A 19,242-nucleotide genomic window follows, 5' to 3' on the forward strand; every position below is an offset into this window, starting at 1 on the left:
GCAAACAGGTTGCGGGCGAAGCTGGGGCCCTGGGGTATTGAAATCTATGGGCAGAAGCACATGGCTTCCCTCTATGATGAGAATGTTCTTGTATTTGGCGGACATGGTGGGAGCGATACCTTCAATGCTGCAGGAGTTGGATGATTTTGCGGTGGTGTCCGGGTTGCATGTTAATAAGGCAAAAAGTAATTTGTTTCCCCCTGGGGTGGACAAAGCAGAGGGGCCAGGTTGTCCCACAGGGTCTGGGGCTGCTTTGGGAGTTGGAATGGTTCCGGGACCTAGGTCTATTGATCACACACACAATGGCAGTCCACTATGATCTTACTGCTGGCGCACTTAAAATATGATGTGGCGGTTCCCAATGGCAGGGGTTTGCCAGCTCGATCAACTGCTGGGTCGGCTGATCTGGGGTGGGAATAGAAGCCATGAGAGGTTTAGACATTTTGAAGTGTCCCTTAGAGAAGGGGGGACTGGGTCTACCAGAACTGTTCCTGTACTATACACTGTGACCCAGTTGCAACATGTGCTTAGATGCTTCGATGGGGGACCCACCTAGGAGTGGACACTCTTGTCTTGTTATACAGTTCCTATGAATTAAGTAAGACTGTGTATCAGGTAACTTGAACATCAGGATATAGGGACTCAGTCCATCTATAATATCAGTAAATATGGACATGGTTCCCAGCTAGCTCACAGTGCCCCATCTGAACACCTAAACTTAACTCACTGTACCAGATGGTATCTGCAACCTCGAACATGACTATTCATATGCCCAAGGAAAGTGTGGAAACAGATCTACCCTTTGCTTTTCATTCTGCATACCTAAGGTGAGACTCACGTAAGATACGAAAATGTATTTTCATATATTTATTGCAATAATCATATTGTATGTGAAGGGTGAGCTGCGATTAAAAGGCAAATGAAACAAAGCATTGTAACCAGCATTATGAAAATGACAAAAAAGATTAACAGTTTCACTATGAAAATGTTCCTGTGTTGGCACACTTATGTCTGTTAGTACCTACACTATTGAGAGCATAATGGGAGCACCCTCTGCCAGATCATTTGGGATAGCCAAACCCCCCCAAACCTGGTAAGGTGTTCCAGGAAGCCAGGAAGCTGGTCTGGTGTAGTGCAGGCTACCATCCTTAACAGGATGAAGGACAGCAGGGCTGCATCTCTGTCACAGTTCACCGCATTCCAGGCTAATTGAAGCTCCTCTGCCAAATGTAGCGCAGATGCATTTCTCATAACAAAAGCACTGTTCATAACGCATTGTGTCAGAGGTGCAGAGCTGATGCAATGATATGTCTGCAAGCAAGGAACTGTCTCTAAAGGACAATCATAATAGGAGGGCATCATAATCTGTGTGTCCATCCTTGGATGAAGTGTAGAGACTTCATTGCAGCAACATCTACAAAGAACAAGCCTCATGTACAGTGTTTTCTCATACATTATTTCATGAGTAAAGAAACAACTTAAAAGTCTCCAGAAAGAAAGGCTGAGGTTAAATTGTGCAATCTGAAATGGCAGGTTCATGTCGGCCCAGTCATGCTTTACCACACCCAACACTTGGCCAAGGGAGACTTTGCTCAAACTAAAATAAAAGCATATAAGCTAGCCTAAAATATATAAAATATTAAGTGAATATAATTAAAAAAACATAAATGCACTTTAATAATAAAAGCAAACAAAAGCCATAGTAAAACGTTATCAATTAAAAAAGCCAATAAAATCAATAAAACCACAAAACAAGGGGCTGAATCAAAAGTGTAGGAGGTTCCCGAAATGTATCAATGTCCAAAGTCAATGGGATCCAGGAAGGAACTTGCAACCACAGACAACAGATCCACTGTAACCTGACAAGCAAGTTCCAATAAACACACATGGTCAAATCTAGCCAACTCAGCAGATGCTGAAGGGGAGACAGCCAGCAGTGTAACAGCAATATTAGAGCCAAATCCCAGGAATCCAGGAGCTGAAGCATCCATAGCGACCAGAAGTAACAGCTCATAGTATGCACCCAGCAGAAAAGGCAGACTCATAGGACAGCACTGAGGGTGGGCCCTCAATGGACTCACATGCAGATCTATATCTATAGATTGAACTAACTGCATAACCAGACACAAGTCCAGCTCACACTAGGGCACATCAGACAGCAGAACACAGGCTGTACACATGGTAACCACACAGGTCTAAAGGACAAAGACCAGTTCACATTCAGTTCCTGTAACAAAGACACTCTGGAGTACTGTATCATGCAACAGTGGCAGATTCATCACCATTTGGCCTCGAGGTGGAACATCCATTGCAAAGCAACAAAAAAAGGACCAAAGTAGCAATGACTAGGAATAACACAAGCAATATGCCTCCAAAAACACTTGAAAACAAAGAGTGCTGAAAGAATGGTACCACTCCGAACATAGGTGGTCATTATGATCTTGGCGGTGTGGCCCGCCATGCCGGCAGTGGCGGGAAAATCCGCCAGCTGGAATGGCGGCCCACACCGCCACATGATGAACCCATTGAGGGCCGCCATAGACGGCCCTCGCTTATCGCCAGGCTTGCTCCGTCAGGCAGCCTGGTGACATTCGGTATAATTATCTGACAGGGCAGCGGTGCTGCCCCTCGGAAAATGATCCCTTAGCCTCCAGCCTTTTCCTGGCGGGTTTCCCCGCCAGGGAAAGCCTGGCGGAAGGGGTGCACCGGGGCACCCCTGGGGGCCCCTGCACTGCCCATGCACTTGACATGGGGAGTGCAGGGGCCCATGTGCAGTGCCCATTGTGCAGGTCACTGCCCAATTTTTGGGCAGTGATCTGCGCGACGGGTGCAGCTGCACTCGTCGCGCAGAGGCACTGGCGGCGGTCCAGGCATTCCTGTGGGCCGGCGGGCGGAAACAATGTTTCCGCCAGCCGGCCCACAGGAATGTTCGTTATAAGGCCGGCGGGGATCCGGGGGCGCTGGCGGTCAGTAGTCTGACCGCCAGCATGAACACGGCGGTTTCAACCGCCGTGTTCGTAATGAAGGCCATAGTCTGGAAGGTGCTCACAAAGCTATACCCAATCTCTCTAAAAAAGTGTACCACTCCCGGGGCATGTGAAGTATTAAATATTTGGTGAACAAGTTCACCAAAATGATGCAGCAAGTGTGTTCGCAATAGTGGTTGGAGTTCAGAGGACCCTGCAAACTGGAGTTCAAATCTCTAGCAGATGTTATAATAATATCCTTCTGATACAATAAGGCTTTCAGTCGACTCAGCTTATGAAAGTTTCTTTACAAAGTAATACATGGTCAAACGAAGTTTCAAATTCTTTTCCACCAAGGAAGACTTCAGTATCCCCACTCACGCATTTGTTGTTGAAAGGTGAACTAAACTATCCCACATAGCTTCATATCTGCCTTCTTAAAAATATTTCAGACCAGATGTAAACTGAAACGTAGAGACTAGTAATGATATAAGGTCATAGATCAACCACACAGCAGATGGTGTCTCTGCTAATGAAAATGTTAATTTCTCCAAAAGTTCAATGTTCAACATTGTATTAGTTGTATCTTTTTGGCCATCAGCCTCTGTATGAATGTTAAATTATGTGGCAAAAACAACTCTGTTGCGTTCAGATACTTTCAAGGCACGCTGTTTAATTTTAAAACCTGCAATATCCAACCATGTTGCATAATCAATCTCAACTGACTTTGTCCATGCTGTAAGAGTGACATGTCATTCTGAATGATATCAAATGAAAATGATACAATGTTATTCAAAGAATAAATAACAGCATAGTCATACCACTGTCCACAACATCCAATGTGTTTTCTAAATTTTCCCTGTCAATCTGTCTTCATTGTTTAGCAGCATCTTGCTGAGAAATTTTTCCAGTCTCATTATAAATGGTATACAGGAAGCGTTTTGGACATAGTGGCCTAGGACCTAACAAGAAATCTTGTAAATCCATGTCATCAGGAAGGAGAGATAGGTGTTCCTTAACTGCAGTTAATATGGAATGTTGTAACCTTTGCTGGCATAATTTGAAAAATTAGGCTTCAACACCTCGGCTACCAGTTGAGGAGCAGTGCATTCTGGAAGGTAATGTCCATTCAAAATCAAGACGAAAACTGTGACAAATCCAGAGGAAAAACAATGAAATGGCAATCCAAATACATGACCAAGGAGGAACCAGACAAGTCTGTTTCAGCTAAAGAAGAAATGCATGTACTCTATGTAGGGAAGTGTGCGTAAAGAAATCATCAAGGTCGACAAAGTAACCAGAGGCAGTCTGTGTGAAAACAATGACCTCACATGATAAAGGAGAACTAGTAGTCTCTTCCAAAGGTGGCTGGTAATAGACAATTTCTTTATTAGAAGCAGCATTTGAAAATTGTAGACTCAGATCTGGAGCATTTCCTGTATTGGCAGTAGCAACACAAACTAGTGGAAATTCAGCATTTGAAGTCCCCAGCCGGGGAGAAGCAATGCTTGTATTACTTAAGGCTTGTAGAGGTATTTCCTGCAGGGTAGTGAGAGGAGGCAGATAACTACTCAGGAGCCCTTGTGGTCTACTGTGTAAAACTAGCTACAAGGTATAGCTTTATTAAGTGAACTTAAACAAATCTTGGTAGTTTTTACAACCAGCAAGCGAAGGGACAAATACAGTTCTGGTACCTTCAATTTCAAGGACTGGCATCAGTGCTCGGTATGATGGGCCAAACTCCTTATCCGTAATCTTCTCTCAATCTATACCCCCTACTTTAGGAATCCAGCCAGAAGAAGCTAGTTGCTCCTTCACTTTGTCAGTGGCAGAACATTTGTTTGGTAATTTCATTAGAGCAGTCATCTTGTAAGTCTTGTAAATCTAGTAAAACAGCAAACCTTTCATTGATGTCAAAAGGTGTGCCTGCTGCCACTGTGCCAGGATTATCAAGATCTGGAATGTACATCTATCATTAAGGGTCCAGCTTCCCAAAGATCTACTAGGCAGATTATTTAAAGCTCCATGGACTCCATACAGAAATGGATCCAACTACGACCTGAGCCTAATGCTCTATCGGTTAAGGACCGCTTTAAGTGTTGGTTCTTTCTTTCCAATATTGAATTTCCTTCAGAATGATAGAGAGAGGAAAAATGCAAAGCAACACTCAGGGTTCCAATGGTTTCCCTGTAATCCTTAGAGGCAAACACAGGTCCCTGTTCCGAGTGGAATGCTGCTACTGCATATGTCCAGACATTAACTTGCAAATCTTTAATAATAGTTTGTGCATCAGCCGATGGCTGTAGCTACACACACAGAAATCTAGAACATGAATAAACGGCCAGTAGAATTAATTTAAATCCACCATTTGAGTTCAGAGGTCCGCAGTGATCCAAATACAAACATTGGAAAGGTTTGGCTGTGGAGGGGTGTCTGTGGTGGGTGCGCTGCATTGGAACATTTAATTTGCTGATAAATGTCACAACTGAGGATATACTGTTTTGTCTGCTTGTCCAGACTATACCACCAATAGTGTTTCTGCAGTAAGGAAACTGCAGCCACCACACCAGCAGGTGCAAACACCAATCCCTTATGCTCTAATTAACTCTAGCATGCTGTCCTGGTAGGGTATCACTCGATCACCCACCCCAGGATTGCAGGCAAAAGGAATATTTTGAGCACTCAACAAATAGGAATATTTTGCTGGATATTTTTCAGGTAAGGAATCACCATTGTGTCAAGCACTGATGGCAGCCATGATGTCATCATCCACCCTCGTGTGAGAACGAGTAATGACAACTACTAGCAGTCTGGACTGCTGCTTCATCAGCCAGTGAATTCCCTGCAAAGCGTATTCCAACACGTTGATGACTCAATGTATAAATTACATGTACCTTTGGCAAGCAATCTTTAAGATGTGTCACCTTTCTCAAAAGTAGTTTTTGCTTGATAATAATACCTTTGAAGTCTCCAATAATGCAAAATGTCATTGTAAGACTGGACATAGTAATACAAATCACACTGTATGAACGTGGAGAATTCAGGATTCATATTCTCCAGTGCCAGAAACAGTGATTTTAATTCAGTCAGCTGAGTGATACACTCGCCTAAGGACTGTGTAAATAGTTTTTTTGCATGAAATACTTCATCTTTCATGACTCCACATATAGCTGCACAAACAACTGAATATTGCTGTTTTATCCCAACCACGGGCTGAGCTGAACCATCAAAATATATTTTAATATCATACTGATCAAGAGGCAAAATGTCACTGAGTATTTTTGCTCGTATCATAGAAAATCTTGAGTCCGCAAAGTCATAGTTTATGTCAAAGTCATTGTCCTTGTCAGTAGCTGTCAGGGAAGTGGCCCACAGTATTCATCTCGGAGGTAATGCTTTCCTGTTAGGAACACTGGCCTTGTTGACAGCCTCTAAGGCTAGAACAGGCATTACCACTAGGTGTTTTCCCTGATCCAATGGTCTCTCCTTTATGACAGTCATCTGAACTACAGCCAGTATTTTTTCAGTGGATGCAAAACACATTCCAGCATTGGACTATAAATGTGATATATATGCACTTGGCACTGTGTTGCCCTTGTTGAAGGTGACATGTATAACCAGTGGATCCCACAATTATGTGTATCACTAGATTTGTTGTGTTGAAACAAGCATGTTAGTGTCTGGATACAAGCATGGCAGTCTGCAATGATTTGAAAATTTGTGTATGTTCTGGTGTCCAATGTGTACTGGAAAAATCTGGGCAAATTAAATTGCGGTTTAACCCTCTGTGCATAATCTGGTATGTATGTTCTACAAAATTTCAGAAAGACTAACAATGATTGTAGCTTTTTATAGTGTTTGGTGGTTGTAAAAGAGCACGTTTTTCCAAGAAATGTGGAGCAAAACTTTTACCTTTATTGGACTCTCATATCCCAAAAGCAGGACACCGAGAAAAGCAATTTTTGATTTTTTAAAACTGAATTTGTAGCTGTATTCAGCAAATCCCAATACTACGCCATCTACTTTCCCCAAGTGTGTGCTTAAGTCAGTGGTTCCCAAACACTGCACCGTGGCACCCCAGTGCGCCACCAACCTCAGCCAAGGGTGCCACGGTCACTTCAAAACTATCAATGATGCACGCATTGTTCAGCAGTGAACCGTTGCAGATCGTTTCAATGAACTGCAGTTCCTGTAATAGCCACCAGAGGCCAGTATGAGCACAGATTTCCAGACTTCGGAACAGCAGCTCTAGTTGCATCATTTTTATTGCTGAAGGACAGCTTTAGTTCTACTTAACCGTGTTTCCACTTTTGTAAGCCACCTCATCCAGACAAAAAGTGAAGCTTTTCAGAAGAATGGTACCCCTGCCCTAACACACTCAAAGTGACTCAGTTTTGTTTTCAATGTTGCATTCTCTCAGCTTTGCTGGAATACTGCTTATATTTTACTATCTTATGAAGTAGTGAAACATGCTTGTGTTAACATGTTTTTCTACATTCCTGTGTTAGTAACTGTCAGTCGGGCCTTTAAATGATCATAGATTCTCATGCTTACTCCTGCAACAAATGTATATAATTTTGATTTCAGAATTTATGCAGTAGGAATTTACACATATCTTCTTTCAGTGTCTGATGGTGTATTTTAACAACAAGCTGCCAGGATTGCATTTGGCATTTTAATGTATTCTCTTTTCCTTCACTGTGAACTGATGCTGCATTAGCCATCATTATACAACGTCTCTGCTAGAAAGCTTATGAATGAGAATTACAGTGCAAACTGTAGCCCCCCCCCACAACGCCTGCCAAATAAATGTAATGCAATGGGGAGCCGTGGCCAACTGCCAATTGGTCAAGGGAGTCGTGGGTCGAAAAAGTTTGGGAACCACTGGCTTAAGTCCTTGTCCATAAGTTTTATGTCATCACTATAGGATAATGCTTCAAAGATGATTTCTCGTAAAACTGACGTTACTCAGGTAGTGAACAATCCAGGACTGCTCATATACCTTTGAGGAAGTTGACAAAACCGTCTCTGTGACCCTAGGGCGGAAAACACTGTACAATCTCTGATTTTGATTTCAGTCACTATATTTTGATGGAAAAAAAGACTGGAAATGTTCAATGTCATTTTGTATTCTTTACAGACCATGGGCCTGATTTAGATCTTGGCAGTAACAGCCCCGCTATTGAATTTACGACTGAAAACCCATCCATCGCCGATGGTCCACCATCAAGGCCAAGAATCACTGCCTGCATCAATAATACCATACACAAAAGCGACTGCCGGCAGGACTCCAGCCCCTTTTTCCACCTAGCCAATCACGATGTGCATTCCTGCCGATGCATCTGTGACGGCTAAACCTCCACACTTGAGTTGGTAGATTGGGAGAAGTAAAAGGACGAAACTCATCTTTTTTTGAGTTTCCACATATACTGCTGCCATGAACCGAGTCATCCAAGTCCTGCTGTTGTTCCTGGACCAAGATCAAAATCAACCCGTCGTTGCCGGAACAGATGATAAGTCACTGTTATACCTGTCATACTCAGAATTGTTGCTGTACAGCAGCACTGGACTCAATCTTGTTTATCTAAGGTTTTCAAACCACAGCACAATGATGTGCAATGCATATGTCTGTAGTGTCATAATTAGAAAAATGTTTAAAAACACACCTTGAGGTATCAGTGTTACCCACCAGTCTGGCACTAACTGCCTTCATGACAATAGGCACCTATACCATAAGTCACAGCATTCCCAGATAAAAATGTGTCCCTACATGTGTGTGCAAGAATCTCCCCTAACTAACATGACTCATACATATATAGTATCCCCAATAGGAACTACTCAATTCCATGATACTGTAGCCATTGCAGTACACAATGCAACAAGGGGATGTACACAGAATGTACAACCAATCTTACCTCTAAACTGCAAACATGGCAGAGATCTATGAAGGTCACATGTCCCCTTGGTGTGTGCAATTTCTTTGGAAACAGTAGATTACATTTAAACCCCAAGTGTCTGGTTCACTGTGTAATGCATATGTGCATATTGCTGACACAGCATGTCAAAATAAACACACATGCATTCTCCAGTCACAATATCAGAAACACAGATACATTTGGTGTAAGTGTCCAGTAACATGATGAAACCAAAACTAATATGTCTATCCCTAATGTACAACATTAATCTGTGCATGAAAAAAAAAAAACTAAAATATACAACTTGTGTTTGTCAGTGTCACAAATATGAGTAAATGCATGGTTCACACATGCCGAAATAACATCATCAGTAAACTATAAGTAACAATTAAAAAATAAGGCCAAGACAAAAGTATTTTCAAAATTAAGGTTTTTATATATGGCAGAGTTAAGTCACTCAATGGTAATTATGAAAAGCCCTTCATAATAAAAAAAGCAAGGCGTCAGCTCATGTAGGTCACAATGCCTTTCAGCCCACCACTTGCAATCTAAATTCACTGGCAGAATAAACCTCCTCAGGCAAGGGCATCTATGGGGCAGAAAGCAGGCACCTCAAAGATGTTACGGGGGGCTGGAAGGGAGGAGACGGTTGGGATTTGGAAGGGCTGGATTGGGATGTCGAAAGGGTAGGTTGGGGTGTGGAAGGGATGGAAAGACATTTGGGAGGGGCAGATTTACGTTTGGGAAGGGTGGGTTGAGATTTCGATAGGGTCAGGGCAAGAGCAAAAGAAGGACTTCCATGGGAAAATGGGTAGGATGCTTTGGAGGGAGTTCGGGTAGCGGGAGTGTCAGTGGCTGTTGTGCATGTCTGTTGAAAGTGGGGGTGCCTGAGGGCCTGGTATATGTGCTGTATGTTATGCTTTGTGTTTTTTACTAATTGTCTGCTGTGCAGGTGAGTGTGGGTATTAGTGTTAAGTGTGTGTGTGTGGATATGCCTGTTGTGGAGGTGGTGGGTGGCTGTAATGTCCACAAGTGTGCAGGTGCATGTGTGTGGGTCTGGTGAATGCAGGTTTGCTGGTGGTGTGTGTGGGTCTTTGTGTGGTGGTGGGTGTGCTGACTGCAGGGGTGTTGGTGGTGTGTGAGGGTGATGATGTAGACCTGGGTGTGGTGTCTGCAGGTGTGCTGGTGGTGGGTGGGTGTGCATGTGTCATGGCTGGTGTGGTGCCTGAGCGTATACCTGTGGTGGTGGTAGGGTGTGCATGTGTGTGTCTGTATCTGTGTTTCTTGGTATGTCGGTGTGAGGATGTAGTGGGTGTGTGCAAATGTTTTAGTGTATTTGGGATAGGGCTGGGTGAAGGGATTTTGGATGGGAAAGGGGTAGGTGTCAGAGCACAAGGCTAAGGTGAGTGGGAGGCTAGGCTCAATAAGGAGGCCAGATCCTCAAATGACCGCTGTAGGGCAGACAGGGCACAGTGAATGCCATCCAGGTAACCCAGCATCTGGGTATTTTCCGTCTGGCCAGCCCCTGGATGGCATTTAGTACTGCAGTCTAGCCTACAGCGATAGGCCTTAAAGGATCTACAGCCTCCTGATTGAGAACAGAGTGGGACATCTGGGCAGGGGGGAGGTGCCTGCAACAAAGGTGATGCCAACCCTTTTAGGGAGGTGGCTGTGGCCAACTGGGGGGAGAGCATGAGGGAGGGTGGAGATTGGAAAGTGGGTGGTGGGCGACAACGCAGATGCAACATTCACTCCAGGGTCCGCAACCACTAGGATCCTTGTCTTCATTGGAAGTCTCCAAAGAAGATGTAGAGTCACTTGTGGCCTCTATGCCAGTCCCCTCACCCTCCATGCCACTGTGTCCTTCTGTGTCCGTGATGTCCACACCCAAACCACAGTGGTCAGCTTCCTACTAGCCAATGTGGCTGGTATAATAGTTTGAGGGAATCTGTGCAAATACAATTGGACATGAATTTTATCACACGTCATTTTATCATAATCTGGAAATTCCCTATGCTAGCTGCTATATCATGTGTGCCTTTGTCACTTATCCACTTGTAGTTCCCTCCATGACAAAGGGCTTCAACAGCATGAGTAAACACATAGGCCTTGAGACACTTCTAAACCACTGCAGTACAGAGCTATAATGTATACATTTCCAAAAGAGCCATGTGTTGGGCTGGAAATTGACTTCTCAAGATGGGATGCTACAACATCTATGTGATGTAACCTTCCATCTGCAAATGACCCTTTAAGTATCACATTTCTCTCCATCATTGAATTCTCATCTGGACAGAACCAAGGACACCAAAATGTTGTTTGGGGGACGTGTCACTGTCTCAACAATGTGGACCTATTCCTGTCTGTTGCAATCAATACCGTTTTGCATACAATATCACGTTGTTTGACACAGACTGGCTTAGTTGCACATTTGTGAAGGACTAAGGTGTCAAGCCAACCTGCTGCTGTCCACATGAACTGACTAGAATTTTGCTGTGCAAACACGTTTCAAACATGTTCCAGATAAATGATGATGACACTGTACACCTGTTCCCAGTCCTTTTAGAGCAGTTGCTCATTGTCATACTGTCAAAGCACCAACTTACCAATGTCAAGTCCAATACATCAACGGCATCATAAGTATGTAGTTTGTCATTTCACCAGTAATAGGCCCTACATTACCTACTGATATTTGTGATGGAGCATCCCACCTGACCCAATCACAAAATGGGGCATGTTTGGCCCAACTGTCCCTCATGACATAGAGAAAACGCAGGCACTCCTTTGTTCCCATGCAGCCATGTGTCTGCTCAAAATAGTACTTGGCTTGTGAAGAGGAAGCTAGTGGCAACCTTCAGCATGAAGCAATATACCAGATACAGCATCCGACACTGTCTGCTTAACTTACACCTCCAGAAATCTTCATGTGCATTGGATGTGTGTCAACCGTCATGTTGATGCCATACAACATTGCTGAAAATGAAAAAGGTTAAACAACAAATATAGCTACAGACTATAATGTACCCACTTGATGCAGCTGTTGGGCTCTCAGCTGCCCATCAAGCTCTGCGTAGGCCACTGCAAGGATGCGGACCATTAGGGGGATCAGGGTGCGGTGCACCCCACTTAGATCGCTGGGAGGACTGCCTGAGCTGGCCTTCAGTAGACTTACGCATCAAGTGTTGGAAGTCCTCCCACATCTTCCGGTAATGCAGGCTATGCCGCTTATGGACTCCCTGGGTCCGGCCCATCTTAGTGATGCCCTTCCAGATTTCCCGCTTTAGATTGGCATTTACCTGTATGGATAGAAAAGAACAATAAAAGAAGCGTTGAGTGATTTAGTTTGTCTGTAGTGCTGTGACTCAATTTTGTTGCCTCGTTCACATGCATTCTCCAAACAATAACTTAATCTTTTCATAAAACATTTAGAGGTTTCTAGGAAATATTGATTTGCAGTGATCGTCTGAGCACCCTCAACACATTCTGTCTCCTCATGTTACCAATTCAGGCCCAAAACATCATCTAGGTCAGGGCTATGAAACATTTCCTATTGTGAGACCCACTACTGATTACCCACAATCATTGTGATCAACCAAAGGCTGAACAACCTGTACAATCCTTGCACATAACCCCAAGCACAGCTACATTATTTTCATGCCTAAACTCCTAGGTGTCAGAACACATGGTCTGCATCTCATTCAGTGACTAAGGGCAGTATGGAAAGGCAGCTATGTGTCAGGGAGATGTATGAACCAGGGTGTGTGAAATGGGACATACTTATATTGATGATTCAGAGCCTGTGGAATTTGCAGCACAGGAATGGACTTTCCCCATATGTGGCACTATGACATGTTTAAACCATACAGAGCATCCTATTCCACAATATGAGCTGTAATCACACTTGACATGACAGCATCAGACAACTCCATAACTTAAAAACGTTTTCTTCCACTTAACATTACTATCATTTTGGACAGATATCACAGCTTATCCTTTCAGGTGACTTTACTTTTCCAGGCAGAGACATTTTAAAAGCGGCAAACAACATTCTGTCCCCAGCTAAATCATTCAGTTAACTACACTTCAATCACAACACTTCACCCATAAAAAAGGGACAAATTAGTCTGTTGACAAAAAAAGGAACCAGGTACTTCAGTCAGTCAGTCAAATCAACTTTATTCGGCCACGTAAGGGCCATAAAAGCACACAGCAGTAGTAAATAAGTAGGTACAAATGCAATTAAAAACACATCAAATATTTTAAAATCGATTAAAACAATGAACTCCTCAATTCTCTTTCATCAATAATTGTGCATACTTTCTCTGTAATTTCAAGGCCTGTATAATGAAATTCATAACAGCAGAACATATTGATTCTAATCACTATAACATCATAAAACCCTCAGAGTATGTGACTGGACGTTTTTCTCTAAAAATGGAACATAAAAAACGTTTTCTAAAAACATGACAGTGTGCAAAATAGCACAAAGTGTGTTGTGAATTGCTTAGAGACCCCATCGCGCGGACAACAGAGCAATGACCTAAATCATGAGCCTGCAACTGGGAAAGCTCCCAAGAAATGGTTTGTATTTGTTCTAAATCATGTGAGGTAGAATCTGTGATCTGGGTCTTGGACCCATGTCAGGTGCGGCTCCGTCCCATGGCATGTTGATATATATCTGTGACGGAGACGGATACAACCACTGGCTTTCGTGCGTAGCGGTCACACACATTACCTATAGTACGGTCTGTTGTTGAGTGTTCCGCCTACTATGCGGTCAACTTCCGCTGATGCACGTCGGCTAGCCAATGTCCTGATGGCAAGATCAGGCAGCCGCCATTTTTGGTTGTGAAGCTGTGTATTTTTAAATTGGCAGAGCATCACCAGCACTGAAAGTGGAGGCTAGTGTTGATTAAATGTTGGATACGAACAACACTGTTTTTTGATAAAATATGACACAATAAAAAGTGAACATGACTGTGTTTGACATTGATAGTGCGGCAGGGGAAGTAATACTCCACTGATGATATATTTTTTTTTTAAACAATTGAAAAAAATGAAATGCAAATAATACATTTCAAATGTATTACTTGCACCTAATTAAGAAAAAAAGAAAAGAAAACAAATTAGTTTTGAATTTCAAAAAATTTGATAACAATGAGTGTGCATGTATTACACAATGACATTCTTAAAGTTACCAAGACTTAAGATGTGTGTTGAAGTGTGGCCATTTAACCTGATATTTTACTTTCCATAGAGACCTTTGAAACCACACATGGGTAGAAGACAACAGCCTCAGATCTTCTGGCTATTCCCAGACTTTGCCATCATGGAGAAAAGGGAAGTTATATAAACATTTCAGCTAACTAGGCAAACTGTCCTGGAATTGAGTCAGCAACTTGAGTCTGATCTCCTGCCACACAATAGGAATACAACAGCAATAACACCATTAGTGAAACTCATGGCAGTACTTCATTTTGTGGCCACTGGTTATTTCAAATACACTGTGGCAGTAGCTGGAGGCATGTCCCAAACAACCTTCAATGGTGTGCTACAAGAAGTCCTTGCCTACTTGATGAGAAACATCAACAGCTACATCCAGTTCCCATAACAAAAGATTTTGACACCGTGAAGGGAGGATTTTATGGTTTGGGTGGACTACCACATGTGGTTGGAGCAATAGATGGCACACATATTGCCTTGGTGCCACCACACACAAGTGAACAGGGTTACCGCAATCAAAAGAAATTCCATTCCATCAATGTGCAAGTTGTCTGCTTACCAGATTTATACATTTCAAGTGTGTGCCCGCTTTCCTGGGTCAAACACATGATTCATTTGTACTGCGGAACCGTGCCATACCCCTCCAGGTGTCACAACTTGGACAGGAGAGCGCCTGGCTTGCTGGTAAGTACAATAAGACTCAGGGATAATTTGCTTGAATCAAAGTTTAGGATGGTACAATGGCTTGATATGATACTAATCTGATGAATTGTTGCTTCCATGTAGGATACTCAGCTTTCCTCAAGACCATGTTAGTTAGCACAGCTGAGGAATCCAACAATGCCAGGGGATGTCCACTTCATTGAGGCCCACTGAAGAATACGGAGGCCACTGGAGCGGGCTTTTGGGCTCAAAGCCAGTTTGGTACCAGGACAAGACTGATGGAGCCTTTCTCTACTCACCCGATAAGGTGTGTCAAATTACGGTTGCCTGCTGCATGCTCCACAAAATCACCCTGTGATGGAACATCCCAATAATGGCAGAGGAGGGAGACCGTGAAGAGCCACTGGGTAAGGATGTTGAAATGCCAAATGTAGATGACAGTGGAGAAGAAGGAATTGACCTGCGTCAAGATGTTATTCACCACTTCTTCACCTGAGTGTAAGTTTACCTTTACATAGTGTAACCTAGAATATCAGAATAACTTGTGATACAGGGAACATATCAGTCTGCAATGGTAATTTGGTAGGAATAGTAAGTTCAGGAAAGTCCAAGGCAAAGATGTTAGTCGATTAGAGTTTCCCTATATTGACTAATGTAGTTATTAACATAGATTAACTTTCCTTGTACTAAGTATGTGTGTCCTAATTTGTAATTTGAGTCACATTTAATATGTGAAATCATTTATCCCTTGTTATACTGTTCAGTGTCCTTCACCATGTCATCTCCATTTGGACATTTCAAAGTTTTGACATCTTCAGTGATATGTTGCTGTTGGAAAGAACAAAGTTAACATGTGTTTATCTTGGGGCAGACACCCACTTGGGATGGACTGATCTTGTACAGAGACAACTTGCACTGTGACCGATTGGAAGTTCAGGACATTGTATCAGGCCTGTTTTCTGTGTGATGGTGCCATAAATGCAATATGTGCCACTTAACTTGCTCAAACCACATGTGTATGTCAAGGCATATCACACTGTTCTTCCTTCACATTGGCTAAATCTTAAATTTGTGTCTTGTGAAGGTAGCTATTGATGTGTCTCCTCATAGTTGATAGCACTTGTTTTTAGCACACCACTGAATGGTGCTTGTTTCATCCCACCAGATACTGCCACAGTGTCCTGTAAAGGTCATGTGGCCTCAAACTGTGGTACTGCCATGATGTAGACTATTGGTGTTACCCTCAGGGACAGCAAAACATCAAAACCAATCAATACAGAGCTTGTTGCATATAGTCCATTGCCACAGTGTATGCCCCTCTTTCTTCGCTGCTCAGCCATGAGTTAAGCGGTGTTTTTTTGCCACCTCAAGTTTCCGTGAATTAAATGTATTAACTGTGTATGAGCTTGGTTTACTGTAGTGGGTGTACTTCTATCTGTCTTTGTTAACAATTTCTCTTTCAGCAAGCTGTAGGAGTGAGTTTCAGCACTCCTCACACATCTCCTCTGAAGTGCAGGGGCCACGTGTGAGCAATAGAGCCTTCTGCCTCTTTGTGGGCACTGCGGCTTGGGAGAGATGTTCGTTGGGTTCTACAAGGCCCACTCAGTTTCCTAGCAAATTGCTGGAGCGTCGCCCCACATCAGGGAGCCTTGACCTGGATCGCATTGCACTGAATCGGCCTGGAAGCCTCTACACTCTGTCAGGTCTGTACATGGAAGCGTTCCACTCCATTTGTGCTTTTAGCGGTGACTGCCAGGCCCCGGGGGTTGGGTCAGTAAAATTGACCTCTTTGTCTGTTGTGTTAGCTGGAGCAGAGGTCTTGAGGCCTAATTGAGGGGTTGGCAGTACTGTTGCCTTTTGCTGGTGTTTGACACGCGCCTTGAAGCGTGGTCGTTTCCTACAGGAGTGCTTCCGGTTCCGTGCCTCCATTGTCACTTGCCTGCACACCCCCTCTGGCACTTCTGGGACCGGCCCAGGCTTGTGTTTTTCTCCCTTTGAATTGTGAAGGGTGTTGGTCCCTCATTAAGAGTCACAGACTCTGAGATTGCTTGGGGTGCTCACCCTCTCTCATTTGGCCATGCATGGGGTGGGGATGAGTATGTTGAAGAGGAGGAGATTGCTTTTCTCCCCTTTGATGAGCAATTTTGCTAGGCTATGGACGCCTCGATTCAGCAGGCGGTCGCCATGGCCATGGCGCCTTTGGAGAACAAGATTGAACAGCTGGTTCGGAATCATCAGTCCAAAGCCCGGAGGCAAGCCTCTAAGTGCCTGACCCGGGCGTTGATGTGGACGCTTTTAAATGCATGAAAAGGACATTCATGCAAGCTGCGCCACAGGTTCCTGCATCAGGGTCATTAAGGCCTCCCATGCTACTCCCCCGGAGGATGATGACTCGCATGGTGATTCTGACAGGGACCTGGGTCCTTCTATGCTGTGGCACCCATCCTCCGAGGAATCCTCTAATTCAAAAGATCCTGCTCACGCCTCAGGTTCCTCAGTGGCAGATATGCTGGATCCAGATGAGCTGATCTACCCTACGTCTTCTCCATGGTGCCCAAGTGGGAAAATGGTGACATATGTTGCAGGTAGACCGAGCATATCTATAGACAAAGAGGTTAGGATCCGCATGTGCACTGAAAGCCCGCACCCCTTCTTGGAGGGCAAGATGGCTTGCATCCCCGAGATCCATAAGCACATGGTCATCTGCTTAGCGAAGTATATTAAAGACCCTAAGAAGGGCATTGACTGCCTTTGGTGGTCTTGTCATGACCAGCTCCTGGACCTGACAGGTCCGATCACCAAAACTTTGGATATGGCTGAGGAAGCCAAGCGGTCTTGTGAGCTTATTTTCCCTGAAGTCCTTGCTGTGTGGGCCCAGAGGGATGTGATTTTGTAGGGCAATGCAAATTGTGCGCACTCGACGAAGCAACAGCTTTCACTCTTGGTTACATTGGATCCTCAGCTGGGGCACCGGCGAGTTCTGAGCCAAGCGCCTTGGCTGAATGCAGTTTGTTTGGAGACCCCTTCATTGAGGAGTTGGGCAAGTTCGCGGCCACGTTAAATTCATTGGCTAAGGCCCAGGCCTCTATCAAGATTTTTTCCTCTAAGATTTTTCTGCAGGGCCGGGCTTGGAAAGGGGTGCTCATCTGGCCATTTTAACTCCAATGCCTCTCAAAAAGGGAGAGGCTCCCGTCGGGCAGGGACAATTCAAAGTAGTCATAAGATTTGGCCATTTTTATCCCTCGAGACGATTCCAACGGTTCTGTGGTGGCAGAGGAACTGGTCGTAGACGTGCCCAAGGATCTGCCCAACGTACAAACTCTCCAGTCTTCCCTGATAAAGGTAGGGGGCAATTAGCTCTATTTGTGCAGAGTTGGATGGAGGTCACATTGGATGCATGGGTTCTGCAGACAGTCAGGGGTTTTCACCTAGAGTTCATGGAGACTTTGGTTCAGGGGTGTCCGCCCCATCCTTTGTCTTTTTCAGGAGGCCTAGCAGACCACGTAAATCAGGAGGTGGAAGAACTCTTGGACAAAAGGGTGATTGTTCCTTCAGAGCTTCATTCTACCGGTTTTGTCAGCATCATTTTTGTTTTGAACAAGAGGGACAGGGGTCAGTGCCTCATCCTCAACCTCAGGGAGGTCAACCAGTGGTTGATTTATCAGCACTTCAAAATGGAGTGAATCCATCTTTTGAGGGATCTTCTGCATCTGGGGGATTGGCTAGTCCTGGATCTGAAAAATGTGTATCTATCCAACGGTGCCTATCTTCCCTCCGCACCGCCAGTTTCTGCAGTTCCTTTGGGACAATCAAGTGTTCACGTTTTGAACGTTGCCCTTCGGCCTTTCTCCGCCCCTTGGTGTTTTACTAAGGTGCTCAAGCCCGTGGTGGCCTTCCTCCTGCATGACCAGAGGTGCCCCTACAAACTCCAGTTCTAATTCCCCGGACTTAGTAAGTGCGGGGAAGCCATTTTGACTATGTTCTCTGGCAAATGGTCACTCACTACCTGTGGTCCAGCTACATAATGGTAACTCCGAACATAGGCATGTTTGGTATCAAACATGTTGGAATCATACCCTGATACTAATCCCAGCATCAGTGGCATGATTCCAGGCACTCTGGGGCTTCCTTAGACGATCCCCCAGTTTTGCTCCTACCAGTCTCTCAGGGTCTGCAGGCAGCCCACGCTGCTGCAGCCCCCAGACACGATTCTGCCCTCCTGCTGCTTGACCAGTTCAAGCAGGGGACAGCAGAACAAAGGATTTCCTGTAGGAGAGGGGTGAGACCTCCTCTCTTTTATAAATAGGTGTTACTGGGCTGGGGAGGGGTAGCCTCCCACGCCACCGGACTGTTTTGAAAGGGGACATTTGATGTCCTCCATGCATAATTCGTTTTGTACCAGTCCAGGCACCACTGGTCCATGCTCTGGCATGAAACACACAAAGGAAAGGGGAGTGTTCACTCCCCTGTCCAGC

The sequence above is a fragment of the Pleurodeles waltl genome, chromosome 7 (assembly GCF_031143425.1).
Source record: "Pleurodeles waltl isolate 20211129_DDA chromosome 7, aPleWal1.hap1.20221129, whole genome shotgun sequence".
Taxonomy (NCBI): domain Eukaryota; kingdom Metazoa; phylum Chordata; class Amphibia; order Caudata; family Salamandridae; genus Pleurodeles; species Pleurodeles waltl.